The 5636-nt window shown below is 45.0% G+C and overlaps 1 long non-coding RNA gene across 1 annotated transcript; it reads right to left on the reverse strand.

Annotated features, from left to right (window-relative positions):
- Window positions 1-903: 903 nt before the first annotated feature.
- LOC134443480 (uncharacterized) lies at window positions 904-5215 on the reverse strand. The gene is made up of 5 exons (XR_010033681.1): window positions 4508-5215; window positions 4148-4349; window positions 3936-4012; window positions 3501-3568; window positions 904-1322 (listed from the first exon to the last, which is right to left on the reverse strand). It is a non-coding gene; the product is annotated as an uncharacterized LOC134443480 (long non-coding RNA).
- Between the last annotated feature and the right edge of the window lie 421 nt (window positions 5216-5636).

Genomic DNA, 5636 nt, shown 5'->3' on the forward strand with positions numbered 1-5636 from the left:
CCTATGCCCGTGCCAGTGAGAAAAAGATGGCGGCACTTCCTGTTGATTTTCACATGAAAGTTTTGCTTAATTTAAAGTCCCTAAGCGAATATAAATGTTGTGGCTTCCATATATTGATGTAAAAGTGCCCCACGAAGTAATTAAGCACAACAAAGTTACTCCACATCACCCTTTCACCAGTTCGTTTTTCTAAGCTAGGAGGGTGCTAACTAGCATTTGAAAGAACCAGACCCAAAGGGGATTTTACCAGCCTTGAGTCCACTGAGGGAATTCATTTTCGGGCTGAAGATAAGCCTGTGTCCCAGTAGTTCCCCGGAGGTTTGGCGACCACGCCCCCACGCCTTATTTGGCTCACTCAGCACGTGCGTCCTCAGTCCAATCGCAATGCTTTATTTTCCCCAGACGTTTAATCGCATTTAAGTGAAATTGCCATGTATACACGTCGCAAAATAACTCTTAATCCGATCTACTTAAATCCGATCTATTAGATCCGATTCAAAAACATCATGTACACGTAGCAAGTGTTATCAAAGAAGATCGTCTTCCGAAGTCAAATCATGTAATTATATCCTAATCTCATTCAGTTATATCCTTAAAAAATAAAGAGTATCTAATACAACAGGTCTTGTGATGTGTTTTGTACAGTGGGGTGCGACCTTCGTATAGGGTAAAGTGAGGTTTCCTCTTCAGCGAGCTTCACTGTTTACATCTCCAGAAGTTGGTCGTCATTCACATTACTCCTTTCTTCACTGTTGTTTTCGATGGTAATAGTTAATTATTGAATCTTAAATACTTAAATGTTTGTCACTTTTTCTCCATGCGTCATCCTGTTTGTGGTATGTTAAACACGTTTATTGTTGTAGACTACACCAGTGGATGAGAGCATCGGCTACCAAAGGCTACCATCAGGCTATAAAAAAAAAACCCAGCCGTTTTCATAATTAAAAACGTTTTTTTATTTGCAGTAATAAATTTTACATTCAATGACTTGTGTGCTCTTGCATTGAGTAATTTCCATGTACACGTACGTCATAACAATGAGACACTTGTAAACGCGCGGGGGAATTTCAATTTCAAAGACGATCGCCAACCATGCAATGCTGCATGCATGTAGTGGATAGCGATGGACCCATAACACCTTTTACAAATAAAAGCTGGGAGAAGTTCAAGAGTTCAGTGTTTCTGTGGAAAGACCTAAACTGCAGGGAAAGAGCAGTGGCAGAAGATGCAGTGCAGACGTTTCAGCTGGAGGAAAGCCAGGATCCCACTCCTGTACCAAATGGTATTGGGTACCACAGAGGCTGCTACCAACACTTTACCAACTTGACCAACATAAGAAGAGCACAGATGAGGGAGGAGAAGGCAGTGCTTTTCAACAATGCTGTGACAGAAGGTTAGAATCAGAATGAACCATTGCTGTGCTGACCGATGCAGTGAGAAAAATAAGTTACAAGTTCAACAGTATCAGAAAATAAAAGCACAAATAGAGCAATGAGCAGGATTTGGTAGTCCGCCCTCAGAAGTTACAGTCCCGCACAATTTGTTGCAGTCATTCATTGCTAGAGTTAATTAGTGAAGTCACCTGGACAAATCCAGGTGAAATCACCAGATGATTTCACTAATTAACTGGAGCAGTGAATGGCTGCCAATCGCAGGTGCGTGATTGTAACTTATGAAGCCAGACTACCCAACCCTGACAATGAGAATGTATGTAACTACCTAGCTGCATGCTGCCGTATAGGCCTATACTCTGTTGAGATGTCTGGAAGAAAGTGGGAGAGAGAGAAATAGGGAAAGGCCGGGAAAGGACCCGGTCCTGACTCGAATCCAGGTCGCTCACATATGGTACGGTGTCTTAGCGCCACAGCAGCCCCCTTCTATTAAATACTGGTGGGTTCTCGGGGGCGCTGTGGGGCAGCAGGCTAAGCCCCCCATTCTCTCTCTCTCTCTCTCTCTCTCTCTCTCTCTCTCTCCACACACACACCAAAATATAAGGTGTCCACAGTGTTAACATGTGCCAAGTGGCACATAAAAGCCAAGACAAAGTGGCCATAAAGTGTCCAGGAGTGTCCATAGTCTCTCTGCCTAATACAATGTCCATTGTATTCCTTGGGAAAAGGATGGGGGGGGAGGGGGTCACCCCCTGTGTCACTCCACACACACACACCAAAAAATAAAGTGTACATAGTGTCACCTGTGCTGGGTGGCCAAAATAAAGTTACCACCAAAGTGTCCAGGAGTATCAGTAGTCCAAGGGGTTGCACACGTCGCCAACTGTGACTCTGCACACACTCTGCACACACTAACCAAAACTTGAACATTGAAATGTAGTTTAGAAAGTACAATATTTCAACTGAGTGGATGGGAACCGAATATTTTCCTTTTTTCTGAAGAATATTGGGATTTCCTCAAAATACCCTTAAAATATTCTAATTTTCTGAGATAGCAAAATGTGAGTTTTGGGCAGGAAGACAAACATGTGCAAAAATGAAATAATGAATTGTGGGAATAGTTGAATATGTGGCTCATGCATCTAGAATTAATTAAGTTTGTTGTCTTATCTGTTTTCTGTTTAGGATTAGAAGTAGAGGATGTTGAGGAAGGACCATCCAAAACTCTACGGTCTACCACCGGTTTATCAGTACCTACATGTAAACGTGCTTCACATCTTCTGCCTCTTCAGTGCATCATCTGCAGGCGTGAGAAGTACAAACTAATAAAACACAGTGGAAAAAGAGTCAAAGAAAAACTAACACATTGTGAAACCGTTTCAGGTGGCCAACTGACTCTTGCTGCTGAAAGAAAGAACGATGAGGGGCTTCTCCTACATATTAGAGGAAGGGACTTGGTTGCCTGTGAAGCCCGTTATCACTTTACCTGCTTCAGGGATTATACAAGGTTCCTGTCCAAAAAAAGCAAGACATCAGAAGACACACTGCCACCTGAAGAGATTGTCCAGGGCCATGCCGCATCGTCCTCCTCATCTGAGGACAGTGATGAAGAGCTGCATCTGGTGATGGAGAGAGGGAAGATCAACTATGACCCCACTGAAGATTCTCGTCTTTTATATCATGCTGCACTTGCCCTGAAGAACATCATCCATAAAGCCGCAAAATCCTCAGACAAACTGCCTTGGCCTCCCACTGCCTGTGACCTCACTGAAGAAAAAGCCAACAAGTTAGTGCCCCACCAGCTATTCAACTTCATTGCCTGGGCATCTGGAATTGCATCAGAACCAACAGATGAGCGTGTTAGCGTCAGTTTGGAGGATGGAAGGAAAATATTGTCCTCCTGTCAGGATATCATTACATTGGCAACAAGAGGACGATGGCTCATGCCAAAGCAGTGTTCACTTGCCATGGCAGTCCGACACATGACTGGCTCAGCTCAACTCATTGGGATGTTGAATGGTCTTGGCCACTGCTCATCCAATTCCCTGGTCCTGGAACATGACACTGCACTGGCTAATATGCAAATAGAGAGAGGAGAAATATACATACCCGAGTCCATCTGTCCTGAAGTGCCGGTGACCTTGGTCTGGGACAACAATGACTTCGGGGAGGAGACCCTGTCGGGAAAAGGGACAACACACAATACCAATGGCATAGTCATCCAACAAGTCATGAATAATAATCCAGCCCCTGTACCAAGCACATCCAGAGCAAGAACTAGAGAGCGATCAGTTAATCCCCCGCCCCTCAACTTAGTCCCTTACGTGAGAGGAAGACGGTCTGGTCCTCAAGGTTCAACAATGATTATGAATCTCCAGAACGACGAAGACAAATCTACCCAAACAATTAGTCGGACCACTGATGCGGCATACTTCTTAATGAAAGTCCCAGAGACCCAAAACAAAGTTCTTCCTACTTGGACAGGATTTAACGTCCTGTTAAAACATACAACAGACATACAACCTACACAAGTGCAGTACTTACCCGTGATTGATGCTAGCCCAACCGACCTCACAACAGTTCACACAATCCTGAGCCGCTCCCTCGCCATTGCAGACAATCTGAAACAAACAGAAGTCGTATTAGTTATGGATCAAGCCATCTACTCCAAGGCACAAGAGATCCGTTGGCAGTCAGATGTGTATTCAGAAAGAATTGTTTTGAGGCTGGGAGAATTCCATACGACCATGGCGTACCTCTCTTGCATTGGGAAGCTCTATGCAGACGCCGGCCTTCAGGACATCTTAATTGAATCAGAGCTCGTGGCTGCAGGCTCCATTGGCGGTGTTATTTCCGGCCACCATTACAACAGGAGCATCCGGGCCCACAAACTCCTCGCAGAGGCACTGCAAAGACTCCGGTGGCAGGCTTACTTCAACACACTGCAAGACAGTACTGCTGCAATGACAATGGCAATGGATTTGCAAGACAATTTCCCCACTGACACCTTCAAGGAGTTACTTGGCACTGATGGTTTTCAGGAATTGCTGCAGGACTATGCCAGATACATCGAGAACAACAACAGTAACATGACATTCACATTTTGGAGCAAGTACCTTGAAATGGTGGAGATTTTGCTTCTCTTCATTCGTGCAACCAGAGAGGGGAACTGGGCTCTCCATTTGTCCACCGTCCGGTCCATGCTGCCATGGTTTTTTGCCTGTGACAAAGTGAATTATGCCAGGTATCTGACGGCATACTGGGGTGAGATGACAAACTTGAAAGAAACCCACCCATTTGCACACCAGCAGCTAATTTCAGGAGACTTTGTTGCTCGTAGAAGTACAACACATGGCTTTGCTGGTACAGCCTGTGATCAGGTGATCGAACAAACAGTGAATAGAGACACCAAGACTAAGGGAGGTGTGTGTGGGTTCTCCCTTAATAAAGGTGCCATTCACCGATGGACCATCACACAGCACGAGCGGGCAGCAATTACTGTCGAATGTAAAAATATGGCAGGGAGGAGCCCAGTGGAACATCTGAATGCTGAGCTGGACCAGACCAGAAGGCAGAGGGATGAGAGCGATGTCACCAACCTTCTCACCACTGTCAAAAACATGGTGAACCCCTTTGACCCTTCCCTGGATGGAGATGCTCTGCTTCAAATCTCGTCTGGACATGTGGCATCAGAGGCCATCGCAGCAGACTTGCTGCATGCCGAAAAGACAGGTGAAGAGGCACTGACAGAATTCTGTGAACAAAGACTCGGCAGTGGAGTAAAATCCTTTCATCAACCCATCAAAAAGACAAAAATCAAAACTTTCAAAGACACATACCTAACTACAACGGCAAAAGTGAAAGGTAAAGAAATAACATTGACTACACACCGGAACCTGTTTGCACGACTACTTGTAGTGGGCAGTGTTCGGCATATTGATGTCAATCAGATGCTCCAATACAGTTTGGGTCCCTTTCCTCAGGCTCTGGCAAATGTGGATGGCACACTGGCGAAAACCCAAAAGGCCAAACTGATGCATGTTCTGCTCGAAGAAACCCCATCTGCCACTGTTAAGGAAATACCCAATGGTGCCGTTTTGATTTTTGATGGCATGGCTATTGTCCAACAGCTGAAGCCTCAGCAGACGTTTGGTGAATTCGCTGACTATGTTCTGAAAACCCTTGTACAATCAGCAAAACAAGCAAATTCAACGCAAATACACTTTGTGTGCGACACTTACAGCA

The sequence above is a fragment of the Engraulis encrasicolus genome, unplaced genomic scaffold, assembly GCF_034702125.1.
Source record: "Engraulis encrasicolus isolate BLACKSEA-1 unplaced genomic scaffold, IST_EnEncr_1.0 scaffold_32_np1212, whole genome shotgun sequence".
Classification (NCBI taxonomy): domain Eukaryota; kingdom Metazoa; phylum Chordata; class Actinopteri; order Clupeiformes; family Engraulidae; genus Engraulis; species Engraulis encrasicolus.